This window comes from Pelodiscus sinensis, unplaced genomic scaffold (genome assembly GCF_049634645.1).
Source record: "Pelodiscus sinensis isolate JC-2024 unplaced genomic scaffold, ASM4963464v1 ctg53, whole genome shotgun sequence".
Lineage (NCBI taxonomy): Eukaryota > Metazoa > Chordata > Testudines > Trionychidae > Pelodiscus > Pelodiscus sinensis.
Genome location: NW_027465900.1, coordinates 459,532 through 485,405, shown reverse-complemented (window position 1 = coordinate 485,405; position 25,874 = coordinate 459,532). Strand labels below are relative to the sequence as shown.

The 25,874-nt window shown below is 50.4% G+C and overlaps 1 protein-coding gene across 6 annotated transcripts in view; it reads right to left on the bottom strand.

Annotated features, from left to right (window-relative positions):
- LOC102462937 (5-hydroxytryptamine receptor 2A) overlaps positions 1–25,874 on the bottom strand; it is a 437,076-nt gene that overhangs the window by 125,723 nt on the left and 285,479 nt on the right. For all 6 annotated transcript variants that reach the window (XM_075916247.1, XM_075916246.1, XM_075916244.1 and 3 more), the window contains one exon: positions 12,127–12,221. The gene's annotated coding sequence lies outside the window, so the exon portion shown is untranslated. The remainder of the gene's footprint in view (positions 1–12,126; positions 12,222–25,874) is intronic.

The following is a 25,874-nucleotide window of genomic DNA, read 5'->3' as shown; positions in this document are numbered from 1 at the left end:
CAGACCCTCTATCACAGTGGTTCCCAACCGCTGGTCTGTGGACCAGTGCCAGGCCGCGAACTGCTGGCTGCCGGGCTGCGGCACGCTGCCAAGCCACATCCGTGCTGGCTGCTCTGGGACCGGGGCTGGGGTAGACCCCAGGTGAGTGGCAGACAGCTGCTGCAGCTGAAGCTGGCTGTTTGCGGTGCCCCCGGGGACCAGGGCTGGGGTACATAGTGGCAGACCTGTAATGTTGCATTTGCATGTTTGCATAGTCATTATTTGCATAATGAATATGCACACATGCAAATAAAATGTTACTGGTCCGTCAAAAGTTGGTGACCGGGTTTGCTGGTCCGTGGTATAAAAAAAGCTGGGATCCCCTGCTGTGTCAGACATTCATTCCTCAGCCTGCGGAGGAGGGAGAGCAGAGACGGCAATGCTGGTCGAGTTTTCTCCCCATGACATACAAAGGTTCGGCGCTACGTCAAAGGCAGCGTCGCGCGCGGACAGGCAACGTGCGCCGGTTCCGGGGGTGCAGCAATCCCATTATTTTATCGAATTTCTTGTTTCCTCTGCAGAGTTTCTCCCTCGTAACATCCAGAGCAAAAATGAAGCGCCCCCTCCAGGCTGACTGCAATAGTGATTATTAGCAGGCGTTTACATCCATGGCAGATTGGGGGGAAAGGGTCAGAAAACTGGGGCTCTACGTGTCTTCAAAGACACGTGCAGACTGCTGATGTGCACAGACGGCTCAGAAGGATTTAATTTATTTCCCCTTACACTGACTGTGCCCATGCGCCCTACCACAGAGCTGCTTTTATTAATCCAACATGAATCCAACATTGTAACTAGACCCTAACTTTATATCACCCAGCTGTCAGCTCAGCAGCGACCTCAGAGCCTCGCTTGGTGACAATAAATATGCTAGGGATGCGCAGTGTATTTTGGTGGCTTTGAATACCAGTGTGGACTAATTAAAGGCTGTGAAATGCAGGGTTAGGAATCATCAGGTGAATGGAGGTTAATTTCACCGGGGCTATTCCCAGAGTATCTATTCCTTAGCTGAGTGAGCATGGCAGATTGTCGCTAATTGTTTTCCATTCTGGGACACAGAGAACAAACTGTGCATCAAGCTCTTTGGGATAAATATAATGGGTCGGATTGCTATTTCACTAAAAATGTGGCAAATTAGGAGCATTTCTACTGACTGCAATGGAATTACAGTAATATAAGAAGGGAGTGAGCAAGATTAGACACAAACCTAGTAACTAAACAGTAACATCCAGTTAGAATCCACCTCTTCATTTGGGTTGCATTTTGACTTACGGAGCTGGAAATAGGGATAAATATAGTGCCCTGGGCACTAAAGATAAGGTGCTTACAAAATCTAATTTTATGGTGCAGTCTCCTAAAATATTATTTTATTTTAAAAAGCACTGAAAATTAAACACATTACTTAACCTAATTACTGCCCCAAAGGCGGGAGGGGGGGGGAATAATATTTATGGAATCTTTATTTTTCATGGCAGGTAGCTAATAGCAAATTAATCAAGTGAATTAATTAGGTGCAGTAAAGTGTACAGCACCAATTAGAACTGGATCCTGCAGAAACCAGAGGTTGGGATGAAAATTTGATTTTCTTGGCAGTCGCAATAAACTGGGACCGTGTAACAGTTCTGAAAACACCTCCAGCAAAAAGGTCATTTTAGTTCAGTGAAATGGGTTGTAAGGATGGCGAGTTAAACTCCCTCTGTTGCTCCAACTCGACATCCCAGCATGATCCCTCATGATCTCCTCGTTCACCTTTCACGCTGGAACAGGCGTTAGATATTTTCAGTCTCACGGGTGTTTGGGAGTCAGGTCCCCTTCCTCCAACCCAGAATTTTCCTTGTTTCCTTCCCTTTTCAACAACTTGCAAGAATCATTCTGGAGAACCCCTTTCCCGGAAACCTCCAAATCCTATTCCCAACAGGCCAGAAGCCAGGAGTTCTTGGCTCCCAAACCCTGTTCGGCTGACTAGACGATGCTGACTCTCTAACCAGCACTTCAGACAAAAGCCACCCAGGTGCAGAATTTGTGAACTGTGAAACCGTTTAGCAATAATTCTTTTGCCCTGTTCCCCCGAATTGTAAGCGGGATAACCTGCGAGTGGATGATCTGCTGGCGCTCCAATCAGCCTTCAGCCACGATGCATGTTGTAATTTATACCTAATCCTAAACAATTGTGTTAATTGAACTTGCTTCTGTCTCACCAGCATCTACCCAGTGTTGCTTCGGTCATCAAGTGGGGGCTTAGGGCAGAACGCTAGGAGTGTGGGGGGTGTAGGAGTCAGGGTTGGAGGGTGAGGAGGGGTTGTGGCGGGGGCGTCAGGGAGGGTGCTTGTTTGGGATTGCAGATCCATACACTTAATACTCCACAGACCAAAGAAGAACAAGTCAGGGGCCACCCTGTGCCGACCAATCAAATTTCCTGGGTGGGATAGTCGGCAAATTCTACTGCACCTGAGGTTCCTGCCGACAGTACTCACTTTAGGAAGAGCTGAGAATCTCCCTTCTCTCTGAAGCGACAAGGAGTCCTGTGGCACCTTATAGACTAACTGAAGTGTAGGAGCATAAGCTTTCATGGGCAAAGACCCACTTCCTCAGATGCAAGATGAAGTGGGTCTTTGCCCACTAAAGCTTATGCTCCAATACATCTGTTAGTCTATAAGGTGCCACAGGACTCCTTGTTACTTTTGCAGAGCCAGACTCACACGGCTACCCCTCTGATACTTCCCTTCCCACTGAAGATCTGGTCCACTTTACGGATGTGACTTGAAGGCAGGGCCTCTGTCCGCTTTTTGTGCCACTCAGGGAAGGCTGAAAAGAGGGAAGACTGAAGGAATTGGGCTTGTTTAGTTTGGAAAGGAGAAGAATAAGATAGGACATGATGGCGGGTTTCAAGTACCTAAAAGGGTGTTACAAGGAGGAGGGAGAAAAATTGTTTTCCTTGGCCTCTGAGGATAGAACAAGAAGCAATGGGCTTAAACTGCAGCAAGGGAGGTTTAGGTTGGACGTTAGGAAACACTTCCTGCCTGTCAGGGTGGTTAAGCACTGGAATAAATTGCCCAGGGAGGTTGTGGAATCCCCATCTCTGGAGATATTTAAGAGCGGGTTAGACAGACATCTATCGAGGATGGTCCAGATGGTGCTGGGTCCTGCCATGAGGGCAGGGGACTGGACTTGATGACCTCTCGAGGTCCCTTCCTGTTCTAGTGTTTTATGATTCAGCTCCAACCTCACTCTTGGTCAGCAGGGCTAACGGCCATTGCGGGCCCTGGGGCAAGGAGTGCGGGAACCCTGTTCTGTGCCCCCAGAAGGGGCAGGGCCGAGTGCAGACAGACCTTAGCGCCATTCAGACTGTAGCGCAAGCCCCACCCCTTGCTCTCAAAGGCTCGCGGCGCGCCCGGTGTGGCACTCCAGCACCAATTCAAAGGGGCGGGGCTTTGGCGGCCATTTCTGGCACAGCAGCAATGATCAGGAGCTCCAGACCCCTTTGAATGGCTGAGCCCTGAGGCAATCACCCCTTTACTCCCCCACATCAGTGGGCCTGCCCTGGGGGCTCTATAGTTAGGCTTGGAAGGATTCGAGTTGTACTGGTAAATGTCAGCACACATCAGTTTCTCCATGCACACACACAGACTGACGGCAAAGTACTTTCACTGCAATTTACAGGAAGGCAAAGTCAGAAAAATGCCGCTTGCAGTTGGATTTATAGACGTTTACTTTGTATATTTTGACAAACGCTGTTTACAATTTATCCTTGAACGGTTATAAAGCTTTAACTTTTTGAATCACGGCACCATTAAATAATCATGGTCCGAGACACCCACCCCCATAATTTCACACAACAATGAAAATATAAACAAAGATATAATATGCTTACTCAAAAATAAACATGGATGGTACCCCCTGGAATGATGGAAAACAGAAATCCAGCCCTGCCAACCCTCCCTGGAGTTAACACTGGCGTCCCAGGTGGAACTCCTCACTGCCAGGGGAGTGGGAGTACGGGTCGGGATCACACACTGGTGCGTCCAGTTTGGTTCTATTTTCTCAAATGTTTCCTGTGTCAAGGTGGCCAACCTCATCCCAGGCAGCGACATCCAGGAGTAAGTGACGACGACTGCGATGGGGCCGGCACTCACCGCATGAGAGCGAGCGCGCGCCCCGTGTCGCTGAGTGTGGAGCCCTGCACTCTGTTCTTAAATGCTTTGCGGCTACTCAGCCCTCCAGCCGAGTCGCACTCTGTGTGCAATCACAGACCCCTTCCAGGGTCCATCGCTAACAGGGGCCCATCCCGGCGCCCCTGGGGAGTATCTCTCAGTTGGACACGGTTCCCTCAGTTTGTTGCCTCACTCTGAAGGAGAGCGGCGCCTCCAAGGCCTCCCTCCTAGAGACAAGCCTTTGCTGTAGCTCAGGGCTTTACCTTTATATCCAAGCTGGCCGCTGGGAGCTGTCCCTGGTTCTGCCAGCCAGCCACTCCTGACCCTCTCCCTCTCCTCTTCCAGGTCTGGGCTGCAACTCAGCTGTGCTAGTCCTCCTGCTCCTTTTATAGTCCCTCCTGGTTCCTGATTGGCTGGTTCCTCCACCACCGCTCTAGTCCATGGGGGAGGGGAGGATTTTTCTATGGCCCTTCTCTGGCCTCAGGGCTTGGTCCGCCCCATCACAACGACTTATCACAATGTCAAAAATATGCACAAGATTGAGACTACCTGACACAGAGGGAAAGTCGGAGAGATAGACGAGAGCAGCGGTGATACAAATGAGCAACGTGCGTATCGGATACCGTTTGCCCATCTTTTCTCTCTGGAGCTCAGCCTACTTACCAGCATGGAAAATGCCAGATGCAAAGTTCAGCTGCTTTCCGCTGGTTCAGACAGGCAACCAACAGAGCAGCCAAAGGATGTGCATGGGCTCTTCAGGGAATCCGCCTGGGGGATAGCACCATGTTCGGCCATTCACAAGCTCCGACAGGTGGGCCCTCCTTGCTCCGGTACCCTCGGGACCCAGCTGGGTCCAGACAAGGGAGTTTGTGGGTGCAGAGGAGCTCTGGGAGGAGGGGGCAGCCAGCCAGTCTGCCTGGTCGGTGTGACGTAGTGCGGGGTAACTTGCTAACTCACTGGCCACTGTCTGTAGCACCACCGAGCAAGACAGGCGATGAGTCATTATGCAAAGAGGCCCTCTCAACCTGTCTGATCAGCTAACCCCCATGGGGAGGAACAAAGGAAGGGGGATGCTGCCCTGGCTGGGGGGCAGGGCTGGAGGAGAGTTAGTTAGTTTCTGTCTGGGAGGATGGAGGAAGCAGCCTCAGCAACAGGCTGGGGGGTTTAGAAGCCGAGACCCCCCCCCCATATCAAGGGGGGCTGAGGCATCCTAGGCCTGCCCTGTAACCTGATGCCATCTGTGCTGTGCTGTATCCTGGCGAAGCAATAAACCGCCTCTATTCTACTGGCTCGTGGAGTCTGTTCGTGCCACTACGGGGGTGCAGGAGGTGGGGGACCCCAACGCGCCGTCACAGTTGGCTCCCCTCCCCAGACACCTCGTCTCCTTTCCACAGCCTCCTCTCACCAGCATCCCAGGATGAGGAGACAGCAGGGCTCCGGCAGCCCTGCCAGCCTCGTATCTGTGAGCTTCAGCAGACCTACTGGCCTAGTGGCCCCACAAGCCCCGGCAGCCCTGCTGACCTTGCGCTCTCACTGCCTGTGGGTTCTGCTACCCCATGGGCTCCACTGGCCCCAGCAGCCGACTCCGCTCCCAGCCGCTGCCACTGGAGCAGCATCCACAGTCATACTGCACCGCAGACGTTGCCAGACCAGAGAGGTTCAACATGAAGTGAAGGGTTTTTTGGCTAGACGGAGCATCCATGTTGTTCAGAATTGCAACATCCCAACCGATTGGCCCAGCCTAATTCCTAGGGCAGATTTCTTCAACCACACTCAACCACCGTCTGCTCAGGACATGTCCCAGACTGGAAGAGAGAGAAGTTGCAGGACCAGACTGCGGAGTGCTAACAAGACTACAGAGGCAATTCCAGCCCTTTCTAACTGAGCTTTGAGGAAATCACTTCAAACAGTCATGCCTCGCCTCCCCCCATTACTCTGGTACCTGTACCACTGACGTTGATTTAGTTGGCACTGCTGCTGTTTTCTGTTTGGTTCACTTTTTATTCATGTTAACAACACAAGGCACTGTGAACACTACACCTACAGCTGTGCAAAACGTTCATTACGGACTCCCCAAAACACACACAAGTCAGGCCCATAAATCTTTTAAGGAGATTGGCAACGTTCAAAGAAAACTTGAACCAATGTAGCATTCTGCATGACATAAACTCATTGCCTTTGACGTGCTTGATGAAAGTAAAAACGGGGCAGGTATGGATTAGGTTCTGGCTGGGGTTTAGAATTTGGGTTCAAGTCCAAATCAGGGACAGGGCTCGAGTCTGGATTTGTTAGGCATTTTTGGAACTCAAGAGACTTAATCATCGTTAAATGCTGGAATCTGGGGTTTTTAAAATGACATTTCATAGCCATGTTTGACTCCAGAAATAGGCCTGGGGAGACTGACATGTTGATTAAGTCATCAGACCAAATGCTGATTCGCAGCAGGCAGGCAGCAGCTGTTCTGTTGTCCCATGTGGGGGAGCTGGCAGGCAGCAAGTTAACACGTCGTGCCTGCGGTAGCCGAGCCCTGCAGTCACAGGTGGGGCTGAGGCGGCAGATACGGACCTGACCTAGAGCCAAGGTGCTGCTGTCTTTACATTCATTATTTAATAGGCTGGGCACAACCCTTGTGTTCGCAATCTGGATCTGCCCAGAAAAACCACAAACTACCCCAGAGCTCAGCAAACTGTAATGGCTACACAACACGGAGGAGGAACTTGTCAACAGCAGCACCTAGTTGTGCTCTCGGGCTGGAACCGCTGTGCTTAAGATCCCGCTTCACTTCGGGCTCAGGCGCTGCATGTCTGGCTATCACAGGGCTCACCGCTGTAAGCAGAGCATCGATGGCTGCATGGGTCTCACCCAGGCATCTTGCTGGGGAGCAAGACAGCTTCTCCAAGGGCCTGGGGATGGCATCCAAGAGCCAGCAGCGAGGACATTCAGAACAGTATCACAGTATGAGACCGGGCTACTGTAAGGTGGGTGCATCACTGGCTGGATAACCGTGCTCAGGGAGGAGTTAGTAACGGTTCCCAGTCATGCTGGAAGGGCAGAATAAGTGGGGCTGGTTCTGTTCAATATCTTCATCAATGATTTACATAGAGAGGATGCTGATAAAGTTTGCAGAGGACACCAAGCTGGGAGGAGTTGCAAGTGGCTTGGAGGAAAGGGTCAGAATTCAAAATGATCGGGACATTCTAGAGAAATAGTCTGAGGTAAAGAGGATGAAGTTTAATAAGGACACATGCAAAGTGCTCCACTTAGGAAGGAACGGTCCATTTCACACACAGAGAACGGGAAGCGACTGTCTAGGAAGGAGTCCTGCAGAAAGGGATCTAGGGGTCATAGTGGACCACAAGCGAAATATGAGTCAACACTGTGACACTGTTGCAAAAAAAGCAAATGTGATTCTGGGCTGCATGAACAGGACTGTTGTGAGCAAGACACGAGAAGTCATTCTTCCGCTCTGCTCTGCACTGATCAGGCCACAATTGGAGTGTTGTGTCCAGTTCTGGGCACCACATTTCAAGAAAGATGTGTAGAAGTTGGAGAGGGTCCAGAGAAGAGCAACAAGAATGATGAAGGGTCTAGAGAACATGAGTATGAGAGAAGACTGAAAGAATTGGGCTTGTTTAGTTTGGAAAAGAGAAGATTGAGACGGGACATGATAGCGGTTTTCAAGTATCTAAAAGGGTGTTTCAGGGAGAAGGGAGAAAAATTGTTCTCCTTGGCCTCTGAAGACAGGACAAGAAGCAATGGGCTTAAATTGCAGCAAGGGAGGTTTAGGTTGGACATTAGAACATTACATAAGAACGGCCGTACTGGGTCAGACCAAAGGTCCATCTAGCCCAGTAGCCTGTCTGCCGACAGTGGCCAGCACCAGAGAGGGTGGACTGAAGACAATGATCAAGCAATTTGTGTCCTGCCATCCCTCTCCAGCCTCTGACAAACAGAGGCCAGGGACACCAATTCTATCCCCTGGCTAATAGCCTTTTATGGACCTAACCTCCATGAAATTACCTAGCTTCTCTTTAAACTCTGTTATAGTCCTAGCCTTCACAGCCTCCTCTGGCAAGGAGTTCCACAGGTTGACTACACGCTGTGTGAAGAAGAACTTTCTTTTATTAGTTTTAAACCTGCTACCCATTAATTTCATTTGGTGTCAAACTTCCTACCTGTCAGGGAGGTTGCGGGATCTCCATCACTGGAGATATGTAAGAGCAGGTTGGACAGACGCCTGACAGGGAAATTTGGGGTCGGGGGACGACACTTGTGGGACAAAAGTAGGAAACACACCTTTGGCCGGCTAATTCAAAGAGAAGTGACAAAAGAAAGGCAGCTGCTGGAAAGGGCAATGGTCTCAGCTGGGGAAAAGGGGCGTGACGGTCTGAGATTAGCCACCTCAGAGCTCTGCACTCTAGCATCCCTGCTCAGGGCTTATTGGCGCTATGCCCAGCGTACCTCCATTCTCCCATATGTGGTAACTGGTGCTTTCTGCCAGGCATCTCTCCTCTCGGCCAGCACCAGCCAAACGTCTCCAGGGCTGCACTCAACTTCCAGCCAACACCGGCCAAGTGGGAGCCAACGCAGTCGTACAGCACGCCGCGATTTGCGGGCACTCGCACAGGGTTTCCGTGTCCGGTTACAGAGCGAGGATGGAAAACAAAACCAGCTAACGAGTAACGCCCCGGCTCTCCCGGGAGACCTGTGCACCGTGGCACCGTTCACTTTGGTTCCATGTTCTCTCTGCTCCCCTCTGCCTGTCCTGCACACTCAGACTTCCAGCTGCCTGGGGCAGAGGCTGTCTCCTGGAGCTTGTCTGTACAGTGCCTGGCACGGTGGGGTCCCGTCCCAGCGTGGGTCACTACCCAGTGCCCATACAAAGAGTACAGAACTGATCTGTGCTATGGGAAGGCCAGCAACATGGCAGCTCCATTTACAGGTCACATCCGCCAACCCAGCATTATTTTCAACTCAGGACTAGAATGAAAAGCCAAGGGCTAGGGTTAGGGGTTTGGAGATGAGGCAACCACTCTGGCATGATTCACACACTCAGGTGACACTTGTCCTGTCTGGAGGAAAAGAAGGTGCTGCCAGGTCCCCATGCACAGGCTGTTAAAATGTATCTTCCCAGACCCGCAAAGGGATTTTTCTCCGAGCATCAGCAGGGCAAGGTGTGTGGGGAGGCACGTCTGACAGCGCTTCATAGTTACAACTAGCGCTGCCCATGCAGTCAGCGGGAATGAAAGCCGCCTTCCTCCAGCCTGGGGTAACGAGGCAGGCTGCAGCCGGTACTACGGCCTCCCACGCTCTGTGGATCAGGCACAGGGCAGGGAGAACAACTGTCACTGAGCAATTAGAATCAGACTCCTAGAACCCTTGGGCAGGAAGAGACCTCAGGAGTCGTCGAGTCCAGCCCCCTGCCCAAAGCAGGACCAGCCACAACTAAACCAACCCGACCAGGGCTGTGTCAAGCTGGGACTTAAAAACCTCAAGAGATGGAGATTCCACCCCAGCCCAGTGCGTTCCCACCCGCCTAGGGAAAGAGTTTTCCTAATATCCAACCTGGATCTCCCCCACTGCAACTTGAGCCCATTGCTCCTTGTTCTGTCACCTGCCCCCACTGAGAACAGAGAAGAGTGAGGGGGGATTTGAGAGCAGCCTTCAACTACCTGAAGGGAGGTTCCAAAGAGGCTGGAGAGACACCCTCTTTAGAACCCCCCTTCAGGGCGTTGCAGGCTGCTCTCAAATCCCCCCTCACTCTTCTCTTCTGCAGACTGAACAAGCCCAAATCCCTCAGACTCTCCTCACAGGTCATGTGCTCCAGCTCCCGAATCATTTTGGTTGCCTCCGCTGGCCCCTCTCCAATGCGCCCACATCCTTTCTGTAGTGGGGGGCCCAGAACTGGATGCAATGCCCCAGATGTGGCCTCACCAGAGCCGAATAAAGGGGACTAATCACTTCTCTGGACCTGCTGGCAGTGCACCTCCCAACGCCCCCTCTTGGTGCCGCGCACAGAGGCGCGAGGGCAGGGCTCTCTCCCAGTGAGCTGGCTGCATCTTCCTTCCCTGAGACCCACAGGCAGGAATCGCTCTCCCCTTGGACTCTGCAGGGGAACAGGGTTTGCTCCCCTCCCTCTGCTGCAGGGGCTCTGTGCTCCTGGCGATGCCGCTCCCTTCCCAGGGACTGCTCCTGGCCACCGCAGTGAAGGGAGTCGCCCCTCCTCCTGTCCCACCCTCCTTCCCTGCACGGGCAGTCCTCACGCTGCGCAGCCCCCGCGAGCGACAGCAGGACACCACGAGGGCTGCACAGACAGTGGGGGAGCACGAGTCTCCCCCGCCAATTGCTTTTCTGCTTCATTTCTCTCCCGGGAGAGGCTCAGGCGGCCGGGGGAAGCTCCCCCCTGCAGTGGCAAGGCAGAGACACGGGAGAGGATGCGCCAGTGAGGTTCATTCCTCTGGAGGAAGAGGAAAGGAACCAGAAATGGCACATGGCCCTCGGGGCTACTGTGATGAACCCTCCTGAATGACGCAGGTGAGAACTTCGCCAGAGTGTTGGTCAGGTCACAGACAGGCCTTGTGCACAGAACGCTAAGTCATGTTCTGCACCGACACCCGCGTGTGGCTTCTTCCCCACGTAAGCCTCCCCGGCAGCCTTGCTCCCACCGCTCACACCCGGATGCTCCTCTCACTCGCTCAAGCTGCGTGGAGCCTGCCCTTTGTGTGGCTTACCGGGAGCGGTGTGAAAACACCACCTGTGGGCAAAGCACGCGCCAGTGTAAAACATGGGCCACGCTGGGGTTCATTAAAGAGGGCAAGGAGTCCAAAGCAATAAATGCTAATGAAGTCGTTACTCAAATAAAAGTTTCTAAGCAGTTCCTTAACAGCCACCTGACAGGGACACCCCGGCCTGCTCACATGGGAGCTGTTCTTCCTTCTTGTGTTCCCTCCAGCTCCCAGGGGCTGTTCTAGGATCCTTTCCCTCCACAGTGCTCTGCCCAGTGCAAGCTCTCCTGTCACACCTGTGCTAGCGCATCTTCCTTCAAAGCATCCCAACCCGGCTAGGACGGCCCTTTCTCGGCCTCCCTCCTTCAGTCTTGCTCTGCCAGACTCTGCTATTTGGTCAGTCAGGGCTCAGCCTACGGCTTCTCAGTGAGCGGACACTAGCTAAGAAACAACAACGACCAAACCAGCCCGGTCCAAAGCAACCCACCATCACAGCCTCGCAATCGCCCTCCATCAGGGGCGGCTGCTGTCACGGGAAGACGCGGCACTGGTCTGCCCCGGGCAGTGACAGACACCCCAGGGCTGACGACCCACCACGGACGAGTCTGTTCTTTGTCGAGAGCCCTCCCGACTGCCTGGAGCATCTGGGGGGCTGGCGCTCGATTAGAAGGCCCTAGATCTGCTGGGGGCCGGAGGTGAGGGAAAGTGACCTTGGAATGGAATGAATGCTTCTTCATCACCTCTTCCCTGGGTCCTGCTTCCCATTCCTCTGTGCTACGAGGCCTCCTGGCTCAGACAGATAAGCAAGCTAGGGACTGCTGCAGGTTTGCCTCCACAGCAGCTCTCACAATAAGGGTCTATGCTGGAGTACCTCTCTAGGCTGGCATCCTCAGGCCCTGGCCAGGGCCCAACCAGAGAATTTGCCAGACCACTGGAGTTCGGTATTGTCTAGCAGCATTACCAGCACTGCCACTGGGCTCTGAGAGACAGTTGGGGTAAGTTAGAGCTAAATAGCAGCAGAGAACTGAAAGCCAGGACTGGGGCTGCAAACAAACTTTATGGGACAGCAGGAAACTTGGCCACCCCCATGCTAAGTGAAAATCTGGCGAACTAAAATCCTGCAGGACCACGGATATTACCGGGCCAGAGAGCGCCAGGCCAGTGTGCAAAAGCAGTGCACAAAGCGAGTACGGACTCGCTCTCTTGTAACATACCTGTGACAGCATTTCTCTGGTGAAACTCGTTGTCTGTGGCTGGCTTGGGGCAGAACTCCATATGATGGGGTGAATTAAAATACCACCAGGGCAACCTTAAAAAAAGAGAGAGAGAAAAACTCAACACAGTGTTCATGTGCCCCACTATGGACTCCAGACTCATCAATGCAAGTGAGGGGTGCAGGGGAAAGAAGGAGTCTGAAGCAGGGGTCTGGTGCTTGGACCAAAGGGAGCAAGAGTTCTGCTGTGAGTGACAGACAGGCCGTGTCACAGCAGACGTTTGCCTGCCAGTCCGTGTCTCGGCATTAGAACTGCCGGCACAGATAGGTGCCCAGGGAACAGGTAAATACGTTCCATCCGGACAGTGCAGGGACACCCAGCTGAGTACGTGATAAATAGTTGGAAACAACAGGAGTGAAAGCAGAACAAGGGGCAGCGAAGGCTTTGGAGGACAGTTCAAGGAGAGGCACCAAGTGTGTCATTGGTGCGTAAGATGATCCATACGGTGCATAATGTAGATCAAACATTTCTGTCTATAAATATTGGGGTTCCTCACTTACCTCCTTGGCCGGCCTAGGGGCGACAGTGAAATCAACTGAGCCGGGTGAGTACAAATATATAGGGACTCGGAGGCCATCAGGCTACCGACACCTAGTAATGTGCTTCATTCGACAATAAACCTGACTCAGCGCCTTCGTGTCTTATCTGAGTCTGTGGTCTTTGGGGGCTCTCGTGAACTCTCTGATGCTAGCTACCTGTGCAGAGCTGGCGTGATACACTGAGGGAGCCTACAGAAACGTGCACAGCTGAATGTTTATCATCACTGATGCAGCAGGAGACCTGTCAGGACGCCACACCAGTGAATCTGGAATTTACTGTATCGCTGTCCTGAATGACTGCAAGGGGATGTAGCTGTGGAGAGACCTGAAGTAAATCCAGACCCTGACTGTCTAGAAAGCCTGAAAAGCCAGCCAGTTCAAAAACACTTCTCAGTCATTACTGGAATTAAATGCAGAACACCCCTGCCTGTCCCCACCCTCAACACTATAGCCAGCCACCCTCCTGTCCTAACCCTGACACACCCGCCTGCCCTAACCCTGACATCCCCTCTACCTGTCCCTAACCCCGACACCTGCTCTTGGCATTCCCAGAGGATGCTCCACTGTATCCTACAGACAATGACTTTTCAGGAGTACAATTCCAAAAGTATGAACTCTGCTGGGGAACACAGCTGGGGCAATAGAGATGAATTCACAAAGGCTGAGACACAGTACATACATGGACCAACCAAACAGAGCACGCAGGTAAGCAAGAAGTGAAATGTAATGGTGCTAAGAAAATAAATAAATGCCCACAGTGTTCCAACATGAAACATAGTGCACAAAACTGACAACAGACATTATCATAAGCTACTCCCTCAAAGCACTAGAGTATAAAGCAGAGGCAAAAGGCATTGGCATTCACCCGAAGCCCAGAGATTTCTCTCTTTCATGCTGAGATGTGCAGGCCCTTGTCCCCTCATTCCTAGCTGTCTGAGACAGCCTCTCCCATTAGGCAGTAGACCCATCAAAATGGACCCCGAGGAAAATGGAAGCAAACTGAAAGCTTGGTCTTGCTTCTACTGGCTTGAGGTTTGGCGACTTGTTTCTCTGGGCACCTCACTGGGCCCTGAATATCAACCTGCCTTCTTCACCTTCCTGGAGTCACAGCGTCTGCCTTCCCCTCTCCTCCAGCCTCTCCCGCTCCGTGCCTGGGCGCGGCCCCCGTCTTCCCCTCCGGTCAGAAGCCGCACCACACCAAGTGGTCAGACCAGAGACTCCAGCCACAGATGTTAAGACCAGAAGGGAGCATTATTCACCATGCCCCAGAGAGATTCATCCATTCCTGGAAACGGAGCAACGTCTCTTGCCCCTGGCAAATTACGCTCAAGGGGCAGGTGTAGGACCTTTGGGGGGGGGGTACAGATTACAGAAGAGACACCACAAGCAGCTTCCCCTCTGCATCCCCAATCCTGCTCCCGTCTGAACTCATTCTCGTGAGGCCCTGACCCAAGCAGCACCGGAGCCTGTAGGAGCAACCTCCTTGCCCGGTCCAGTCTCAGGCTGGCACGGGTTGTGTGGACGCCCTCACAGCAGCTAGCTGGGCACATGAAGCAGTGAAGAAATCGCTTTGGCGGGAACTGGGATCCCTGAAGCTTAGTGAGGGGAAGGGGTTGGGCTTTGAAGCCAACATTTTTCAAGGTGCTGTCAAACATTCAGAGGAACCAAGCCGAGCTAAGCACAAGAGTAGCCTCCCAGGGCACTTCTACATGGTATTTTAGAGATGGAGCGTGAGCCCCGCTAGCCTAGGCTGGGAGGCATGCTGCCACAGGCTCCGCACTGCTGAAGCAGTGATGGTTTTCATTAGTCCTGCTCATGTCCTTCATGCACGTGACAGCACCGCATGTCCAGCTGGCTTCCCTGAAGAGCTAGGCCAATACCTCTGATACCTGCCTGGGTTTCTTACAACAACCGAGCCAGAAAGCCACACAGAACAGTAGGAAAATGGCATTGTACATGGGACCGTAGGTTTGTGGAATCTCCGTCACTGGAGATAGTGAAGAGCAGGTTGGACCTGTCAGGGATGGGCTAGACCAGTGTTTCTCAAACTGTGATCCGCAGAGCCCCTGGGGCTCCACGAGACATCTCCAGGGGCTCCGCGAGGTTGACAAACTGGAAACATCGATAGGTACAACACATACAATCAGTGGACCGCTGGGGCTCCGCATACATTTTTACGCATGTAAAGGGCTCCGGAGCCCAAAACGTTGAGAACCGCTGGTCTAGATGGTGCTTGGTTCTGCCATGGAGGTGGGGACTGGACTCAGTGACCTCTCGAGGTCCCTTCCAGTTTTAGTGTCCTAGGATAAAACCACAAAAATTGTCCCAAGTAGGTGGAAGACCTGAAAATACCTTCAGCTTATAGTTCAAAAGGGACCAGGTCTGAAATGGGTGCTGACCCTTGACCACAGTAGAGTACAGATTGAGTCGTATACAGAAAGGGTCAGACTGGGCTGTCACTTTTGATCAAAATGGTCATTGACGCCAACGGGAAGTCAATGACGCCAATTGTCTCTCACTCACGGTTCCCTAGTGCCTCTGGATTCTCAGCGCACGTGATGGAGCTCAGAGGCAACATTTCCTTTGCAGCTCGGAGTGGCCTTAGCCCTGCACAACAGTATGGTTTGGGCTTGGGCACCTCTCCTGCAAACACCGACATCCATTCCTAACCCATCGCCCGGCAGCCTTCAGAGAGACCAGTCACACGCTTCCGTGGGAGCATGAAAGGGGTTGCAGAATCAGGAACTTCTGTATCTTTTGCCTCTCTCTGGTGCACTGAGTCCCAGGTCTGGCGTATACATTCGAGTGAGAGGAACCGCAATATATTCCCACACAGCTTTTGAGAATAGTTCCCAACTCCGGTAACTTTTTAACTAATTCCCGATTGGTTTCCTAAGTGGATTCAGCAGATAAATTATCACCCAAATGATATTAACTTTCCCATTCAAAGTCTAATCCATTTTGAAAGATTACGCAAATTCAATAAATATTTAAATTCAATAAAACCTGCATCTGCCTAGTCATCTTAATTAAGAATTAGGCTGCTCTTTTCATTAAAAAAAAAAGTGTAAACGTTCAAAGCGAATATACTCCCAGGCTAGTGTTGGGGCACCTGAAGTGATGTACAATTGATTAATACACATTTTTGTAATCTGGTGTCAGAGGCAGAGTTCAACGTTGCATCTGATTTCAGCTCCCCAGGGACCTGCCTAGTCTAATGCTCAGACTCAAGTTAAACTTTGAAAAATCAACGCTTGCTTAAGAACGTGACAGGAAACGGTCTTTTCAGGTTCTTTTATCTTTATTCCCGCTCTCCGTAGAATTCTTCTACACGTCGACACAGACAAAGCCCTGAACTTATGAGTCAGTGCGCTTTGGATTTCTTCCAGATTTTACTGAAGAGCCAAATTGCTCTCCGACGAAATGCTGTGTGTGTCAGCGCCACTTGATTCTCTAGAGAAAATCTGGGTTGGCAGAGAGTTTAAAGAGAACTGTTTGCCTCTTTCACAAGGGCATGAACTCGAAATCAGACCAGTCAGCTCCACTAGTGCTGTATGAAGGCACCAGATCAAAAGGAATCATGTCTCTGTTTCAGCGTGTAGACGCAACAGGCTCTAATTCAGCTCCATAGACCTGCTAGCTGAATTTGGTGCAGGCGATCTGGCACTTCTATCAAGATGCCCATGTGTTAGAACGGTCTCCTCTGCTTCCAAGTTATGTCTAGTTTGAGAGAGAATCTCTTTGGAATACAGCATCTTACCATGGGTGGTATTCTTAAATACTGATGGAGATTGCCTATCTCCTAGAACAGGAAGGGACCTTGAAAGGTCATTGAGTCCAGTCCCCTGCCCTCACAGCAGGACCAAGTACCATCCCTGACAATTTTTTGCCCCAAATCCCTAAATGACCTCTGCAAGGATTGAACTCACAAGCCTGGGTTTAGCAGGCCAATGCTCCACCCACTGAGCTATCCCTCCCCCACCAAGGTAAGTGAAGGTAGGACTGGGGATGGCAAGGCCCCAGCCCCTCCCCTTCTACCCAACCCCCAAAGAAGCCAAACCCCCAAACCCCCAACACCACAGGGAGGCAGAGCAGCATGTGGCCTCAGCCTCCCCAGTCCCAGAGCACAAGGAGGGCGGGCACTCGGAGGCAGCAACACTCCGCCCCAGTACACCTGGAGTAGGGGTTGTGGGGGTGGAGTGTGGGTGGGGCCTTCCCAAACTGCCTGCCTGGCAACGCCTTCCCCTGCCTCACACACCCGCCGCCCATGACCTACGCCTGCCTCGCTGGTTGGTGATCCTGTGCTGAAACGTCTCCAGCACACAAGGAGCGAAATTCCACAGCAGCGGAGCGAAGCCAGCCACTTCCCCAGCAGCGCCAGTGGAGTTTCATTGCAACCACACCCACGATGGGACTGTAGCAGCCCTGTCCAGATCCATTACAAACCCCCCGCTGGCTTTGAGGGTGCCAGATTAGACCCAGTACCTGGTTAATAACCTCATCTGCACAAACTGCTCCTGATGAGTGTTGCAGGGGCCGGTGCCAGGGGGCCTTGCTCCGCTGGAGGAAGAGCCAGCCCCACATATACACGCCCCATCTCCAGTGTCCCCCACACAACAGTCTGGCTGGGGCCTGCTTCAGAGGCAGTTTCCATGCCTGGGGATTCCCCTGGGGAACTAGAGGGAAACACAAGGAAAAGAGGGCTGGATGTTGACTAATGAGATGCCTGGAGTTCAAGAGTGAGGGTAGGAACATTATGGATATTTAATTAGCGAAGGAGCTATTAACATAGATTGCAGTTGTTTAATGATAGGTTTAGTGAGCTAATGTAATTAATTGCTGCACAGCAATGGGGAAACACGCACAAGCTATAGATCTTGGAAAGGAATAGGCAGGGGAGAATCAAGTGCAAGAGCGACAATGGGGTAGCAAGTTCCTTACTTTCTTGTTCCACTAACAATGAAGGATGATTTGTCCATAGTGCTTACTCCCTGGCATCAGGGATCCTCTGTAGCCTACAGGCCTAACCTGCTTGCTTGCCTGGAGTGATAACTATTCTTATGGATTTGTTATTGCCTTATGGGCTGGATGAAATGTTTCTATTACAGGAGTTTGGCGGTTTGGCTGTAGCTTGCATGTATCCTGCATGCTAAGGTAAGGCCAAGCTAGCATGCTCATGCCTGGGATCTTTCCCACAAATAGTGAAGTCAATGCACACACAGCTCAAACCTTTCTCCTCCGCGATGGTATAGGGGCTCCCAAGAACACCCTGGCACTTAACAGGCACACCGCGATTTGGGAAAACCTGAAACAGCTGGTTCAGAGCAACTGACTAACTGGGTAGAACAGAAACGTGATACCATGGCCCCTTTGAAGTTATGTAACGAACTGACGCATATGCCAAGAAGTCGAGATCAATATGCTACTGGCCTACAGGGAGAGACACACATCTCCCTCAGTAAGGTGAGGAAATACAAATAAGGAATCAGGGAACCATCTCCTACTGAAGATGCAGCAAGCGTAACCCCGTCAGCGTCACAGAAAAGTGGCATCCCAGCCTAGGGATGGCAGGAGGAGGAGATGCCGTCCTTGGGAGGTGCCAGGCTGAAAGGCACAGGTGCAGGTCAGAAGGGAGATGATGGCCGACACTTCAGCTTGCTCTAGTGGGGATGGGGATGTGGTATGGAAACAACTGTCCTGTCTCCCTGCAGCGCTCAGCGGGAATGAGCAGAACGGGCAATCACTGAGTGAGCCGTTCCCTGTCATCTGGGCCCCGCTTCTGCCTTTGGAGGTTCAGGGACCCAGGAGTATGGGGCCTTGTTACTGACAGTCTTGGCTAATGGCCATTGGTGGACCCGACCTCCATGATTTTACGCAATTCTTTTGTGAACCCAATGATAGTTTTGGCCTCCACAACATCCCCTGGCAAGGAGTTCCCCAGGGAAACTGCATGGTGTGAGGAAATGCTGCCTTTTCTTTGTTTTAAGCCTGCTGCCTACGGCTTTCATTGATTCTCTGTTCCGAGACAGGGTAAACCACACTTCCTGATTCTCTTTCTCCATGCCAGGCATGATGTGTAGACTTCAGCCCGCTGCCCTGAGCCATCTCCTCTCTACCCTGCACAGTCAAATCCCTCTTCGCACAGACGCTGCTCCGTGCCCTGACACACTTTGGTGCCATTGTCTGTGCTCTGTCCAAATCTAAAGTAGCTTTGTTAAGATCCGGGGACCAGAACTGCAAGCAGCACTCAAGGAGTGGGCATGCCATGGATTTATATAGTGGTATTATGAGATTTTCTATCTTATTTTCTATCCCCAATGGTTCCTAACATTCTAGCCACCTTTTTGGCTGCACATTGAACAGATGTTTTCAGAGCAATATCCATGACGACTCCAGGATTTCCATCTTGAGTGGTCTCACGTGGGGATTATAAACTCAACTTTCACCACCATAGAACGGAATTAAAATCTAGTTTTGTTCAGAAATGATAATAGACGTGATATTCTAAGTTGTTCATTTCCATGCAAAAGTGACTAGCTGCATCCAGAAGTAATTCTCAGGCTTAGTTAGGGGTGATGGAGTTTTCACATTTTGGACTAAAAAAGAGAAATGGCAACATTTACCCTGGAACAGCCGTTTTTCAGGTGAATAGCGGAAGTGACTTGGACTAATATTAAATAGGATGTTATCTGAATGAGAACCACAACCTGCCTCTAAATTAGCATGTGCCAAATATCACAGCATTGCGGTGATTCATCAGGTGTCACAGCTGACCAAAGGCGTGAACAAAGGTGCCACACTGACAGTGTGGGCACCCACAATTGCACACCCAGCCATTTGGGGGAGCAAATCTCAGCGTGCAGATGCAATGTGAGCTACTGAAAGTCTGGCCCAGGGAACAAAAGAGAAAGGAGCAGAATAAAACACCCAACGTTAAGCTATTTCTCAAGCCAAGCCGAAGCGCTCTCCAGCCCGTTTTACTTCCACGTGGCAGAGGCTAGCACACCCTCCCTAGCTGACCAGAGGCACAATAATTCCTCAGCAGGAATTCAGCACCTTTCTGATTTCTCCTTCTGTGATTTCCATTTTTATCGCTACACTTTACCCAGCCAGCAGATAGTGGCAAACACCATCCCTATCTGTCTTGGGGACATGTCTCCTTTGACTTTGTCGTCCATACAATTAGTAGCTAGTTAATCAATGCATTACTCCTAATGATTTGTAGTACAGTCATCTACTTGCTTCTCAAGTGAGAAGGTTAATGAAGGCTTCTGTTATGCTAAATCTGCCTTGTCTGAAAAAGGGAATGTCTTTCTTTGGAAAAACGAGAGCCCATCTCCTTTCCCCGAAAGGCCCCATCTACCCAGCAATGAGATTAGGGAACGCTGACTCCTAAGCCATTCCGTGAATTACTTGGACAGTCGCTTGATACTGAAGGAACTCCATTCTGAAAGCAGGCTGGTTGTCCCCAGGGAGTGCTCAATAACAGGTCCAGAACAGAAACCTGCCAAATAGGATCGGAGCAAGAGCCTGTCTTGTCTAGTATCCTGGACCCGACGCTTCCGGAAAGGGCACAAGAAATCCCACAAGCAACAGGGAAACACAGATGTCCTTGGCGGTTTGGGTACGGGGCGGTTTGGGCACGGGGGAGCTATTAATGCATCAATAGTCCTACTCCTTTCTTTCCAAATACTGATTGAGAGGGTTGCAGAGGCCTCCTGCGAGACCGCATGGAATGGTCACTGTCGTTCCACAGACAGGACTACACGCCTCGTCCCTGGGCTTACAATCGAAGAGCTGCTGGCTGCCAGTCCACTGCGTCGACCACTACTCTACATCTCTCCTTGCGGTCACGTGTGCTGAGATTTCACCATTGGAGGCGAGGGTGAAATTCGTTGGGTGTATCCGTTGTACACAACGATTTACAGTGGTGCGACTCATCATGTGGGTAAAACTGAAAAGAAAGACTCTCCTCTCGATGACTCATCTGCAGCAGTGCTTTTCCAGATCAGGAATGGAGAAAAAGCGGCTTCCATTATCCATGCAGCCCAGCATGTGAGGTGCGTATGAATGCAGGCGGAGATAACTGAGGAGGCAGGAGAACGGTGAATAGTATTTGTGTTGTCACATTGTGTTAGATGAACCTGGGGGAAGAATCTCATTATTCCGTGAGCTAAAACAGCTTCTTCAGTCAGGAACAATTCCATCACCATGCTAAATGAAACTTCGCTTTCATTATGTGCTGAAAATACACACGTGTTCGTAGTCGGGTATTACAAATGAAGTCATGTTGACACAAGTGGAACATTTAGACATCTTGTTCTTTAACAAGCTAAATACACTCCCCTGATGGTTCTAAGTTTGTTCCACTTTTTTTGGCCTGAGAAGGAAGCCCTGAAAGATCCCAGGTCCTGGCAGATGTGCCTTTCATTTGGATCTAGCTTTTTCTCTAAAAGGCAGATAAGTGAAGGCAAAATGTCTACTGGAGAAAGAGGCAAAGTCAACTATGGAGCAAAGGTGGCATCTGTTGCTCAGGAGGTCTGATCCGTCTTCACGCTCTACCAGTTCTACATCCGCTACTCCACTGCAGCTCATACCACTACCCGGTGCCAGCCTGGCGTAATGGAGGGGAGAGTCAGGCTTCTGGGGTGATCTGGGAGTAGAAGAGGTGTAAGGGATGGAACTGTGCAGTGACAGTGCTAATGGAACAAAAGGAGAAGGAGGGCAGCCTTCCTTGTAAAGAGAATTCTGCAGTATGAACAGCAAGTATCAGCTAAACTCACTTTATGCCAGTGTAAATGACTGTCCAGCAGGGAGAATCTGCCCCCTTATCCACACGTAGCATTTCATTTGTTTAGTAAAACTCATTAGCCAGCATTGTGCATTCGGGGGGCAGAGGAGGGTTTTGTGTGTATCTCCCATACAAGCCAGAAGGTGCGCCTGTTGTGGCACATTACACATGTGCTTTAACAGCCTGTAACTTTGGCGATACTTAATTTCCACTAGGTAGAAACAACTAAAAGTCACTTCAAACCCCCTATTCTCTGCTATTATCCCAAAGCACCATTTGGAGTGTAAGTTTGCCAGTGTCAGGGCATAACTCAGACTGTCCAAGTTCCAGACACCAGATAAGGCAGCTGTTCCGAGTGTGTGTAGGATGAAGAAATTGGTGTTTTTATCACTAGGAACCAGGAAGTGAACTCTCCTATCAGCACTGGGCCTGCTGAGGACTCACACAGCTAGGCTCATGCAGTAAGACGGACAATGACTCTCAGGTGACAAACGACCAAGTGCACAAAAGAAGAGACCTGTGCTTTTAAGACTGGCCAATTCTGTCATCATCTAACTTACTTGTAACCAATTTAGCCCAGTCTACTATATTTGTCTTGCTCATTTCTGGCTCTGTATGCAGAGACTAAAAGAAGCAGTAAGAGATAAAAAGACATCTCTTAAAAAGTGGAAGTCCGAGCCTAGTGAGGTAAATAGAAAGGAGCATAAACACTGCCAAATTAAATGTAAAAATGTAATAAGAAAAGCCAAAAATAGTTTGAAGAACAGCCAGCCAAAAACTCAAAAGGTAATAACAAAAATGCTTTTTAAGTACATGAGAAGCAGGAAGCCTGCTGACCAACCAGTGGGGCCTCTGGATGATCGAGATACAAAAGGAGCACTTAAAGATGATAAAGTCATTGCGGAGAAACTAAATGAATTCTTTGCTTCAGTCTTCACGGCTGAGGATGTTAGGGAGATTCCCAAACCTGACCCGTCCTTTGTAGGTGACAAATCTGAGCACTTGTCACAGATTGAAGTGTCATTGGAGGAGGTTTTGGAATTAATTGATAAACTGAACAGTAACAAGTCACTGGGACCAGATGGCATTCATCCAAGAATTCTGAAAGAACTCAAATGTGAAATTGCGGAACTATTAAATATGGTTTGTAACCTAGCCTTTAAATCAGCTTCTGTACCCAATGACTGGAAGCTAGCTAATGTAATGCCAATATTTAAAAAGGGCTTTAGAGGCAATCCTGGCAATTACAAACCAGTAAGTCTAATGTCAGTAGTGGGCAAATTAGTTGAAACAATAGTAAAGAATAAAATTGTCAGACACACAGAAGAATATAATTTGTTGGGCAAAAGTCAACATGGTTTCTGTAAAGGGAAATCATGTCTTACTAATCTATTAGAGTTCTTTGAAGGGGTCAACAAACATGTGGACAAGGAGGATCCAGTAGATATAGTATACTTAGATTTCCAGAAAGCCTTTGACAAGGTCCCTCACCAAAGGCTCTTACGTAAATTAAGTTGTCATGGGATAAGAGGGAAGATCCTTTCATGGACTAAACTGGTTAAAAGACAGGAAACAAAGGGTAGGAATAAATGGTAAATTTTCAGAATGGAGAGGGGTAACTAGTGGTGTTCCCCAAAGGTCAGTCCTAGGACCAATCCTATTCAACATATACATAATGATCTGGAAAAAAGGGGTAAATGGTGAGGCGGCAAAGTTTGCAGACGACACTAAACTGCTCAAGGTAGTTAAGACCAAAGCAGACTGTGAAGAACTTCAGAAAGATCTCTCCAAACTAAGTGACTAAGTGACTTCTACGCCGCTCAGCCGGGCCGCCATGGGGGAGCCCAAATGGACGCTTGCTCCCCCATGGCAGCCTGGCTGAGCGGCACAGAAGTCAGCTGAGCACCATGGCGGGAGGCAAAGGGGGGGGTGGGGCGGTGATGTGCTGCGTGACAGCGGCTCCAGGCCCTGTCCCCTGGCTGTGACTGTCACTGCCCCGCCCCCATTCGCCTTCCGCCGTGGCGCTCAGCTGACTTCTGCACCGCTCAGCCAGGCTGCCGCGTGGGAGCAAGTGGCGCAAGCAGCCGTTTGGGCTCTGCACCCCCCATGCAGCACAGGGAGTGCGGAGCCCAAATGGCCATTTGGACTCCACGGTCCCCCGAGTGAAAGGCAGGAGGGGGAGGAGAAGAGAAAGAGAGAGACAGAGAGAGAGGCAGGAGGCGGAGGAGAGCTGAGAGAGAGAGAGAGGCGGAGGCAGTAGGAGGAGGAGGAGGAGGAGGAGAGAGAGAGAGAGAGAGAGAGAGATGGAGCGAGAGACTGAAGGCTCAGGAGAGAAGACCTACTTTGAGGAGAGACCTGAAAATCCCGTCTTATGACGAGCTAATTGGCTAGTTGCTAAATAAAGGGCGTCCTGAAAGAAATGTTTCAAAAATCACACTAAGATTAAAGACATTTAAAGTCATCTCCCTGAATATCATTTTCAGCACAGCCAAATGCTAACTCAAATCCATCTCTCTAATGTTGCAAAGTAATAGGTTGCAAAACGAATTTCCTAAGGCCTCGCAAATGTCTCAGACAGATCCCAAATATTACTGAACAGCTGAATTAAAATGTAAGGTTATTTATTCTCAGGGCAGAGTTTAAGGATGTATTTCATAGAATACCATCATGGATTTGGAGGGCTTTTTAGAATTAGGATTAGGCTTCAAATTAAACTCCGACACACAACTTGCACATGTCTTAGACCTATTTAATGGAGTGGATTTGCCTGCAGTTCAAGATCAAACAGCCAGCATCTGGTAGAGAATGGATCCTGCATTACAAGCAGTCGGGCATACATTTAATGGATGAAATTTACCTCTGGGGAGAGAACTTACACAAGGCCAGTGAAGTGTCGGGCATGCATAGCCCTGGCACCAGCTCTGTGCACTGGGATGAATTTTACCCAATGATATGATGTTTTCTGTTCTCAAAACTGGAAAAGACCCACCACATTAGTCTAATGAAACGATTGCCAATGTTATTTTTCTATTCCAACAGGAGTTAATAAAAATCCACTGTGCAGTTTGTGCATTAAACACAATAGTATGTGCCTGCGTTCTAGCAATGTTACCATTTCTAATCATTTATTTTTGCAAAAACGGCTATTTTGTCTTTTCCAAAACTGATCTCATTCTTGTACGACTGTTATGTCCAATGCCTTAAATCTGGCAGTCTGGCAATTGCAGCATCATCACTGCCAGGAAAGTGGGTATAGAAGTACTAAACATTGGGGCTACGTCTACACTGGCCAGTCTTGCACAAGAACATATGCAAATGAGATGTGGCGATGAATAAGCGGCAGGACAGCTCTTGCACAAGAAGTGGGTTTTGTGCAAGAAGGCACATCGTAGACTGCTCCATCTTGCGCAAAAGCCCCTTGCGCAAAAATGGCGGCTCATTAAGTATGCAAATGAGGTGCAGCAATATTCACCGCTTTGCCTCATTTGCATATTCTCTTGTGCAAGAGGGGACAGTCTAGACGTTGCCTGGAGAAGAACACATCTGACCGACTGGCTAAGCAGCAGTTCTGCAGAAAAGGACCTGAGGATTGCAGTGAATGAGAAGCTGGATATGAGTCAACAAGGCACCCTTGCAGCCAAGAAGGCTAATGGCATATTAGGGTGCATTAGGAGGAGCATTGCCAGCAGATCTAGAGAAGTGATTACTCCCCTTTATTTGGCATTGGTGAAGCCACATCTGGTATATTGTGTCCAGCCCCCTCCCCCTCCTGCCCCCACACACACTACAGAAAGGATGTGGATGCATTGGAGAAAGTCCAGTGGAGGCAACCAAAATGATTCAGGGGCTGGAGCACATGACCTACAAGGAGAGGCTGAGGGATTTGGGGCTTATTTACTCTGCAGAAGAGAAGAATGAGGGGGGATTTGGTAGCAACTTTCAACTGTCTGAAGGGGGGGAGGTCCAAAGAGGCTGGCGAGAGGCTGTTCTCAGTGGGGGCAGATGGAAGAACGGGAGCAATGGCCTCAAGTTACAGTGGGGGAGGTCTCGTTTGGCTGTTAGGAAAAACTCTTTCCCTAGGCGGGTGGGGAAGCGCTGGGATGGGCTCCCTAGGGAGGGGGTGGAATCTCCAGCCCTGGAGGTGTTTAAGTTCCGGCTTCACAAAGCCCTGGCTGGGATGAATGAGTTAGGGGTGGTCCTGCTTTGGGCAGAGGCTGGACTCGGTGACTCTGGTCTTTTCCTGCTCTAGGAGACTGTGACATTTTTTGAAACACTTCAGATCAGGTTATCTCCCTGATTGTAGAATCCTAGCACACTAGAACTGGAAGGGACCTTGGGAGACCATCAAGTCCAGACCC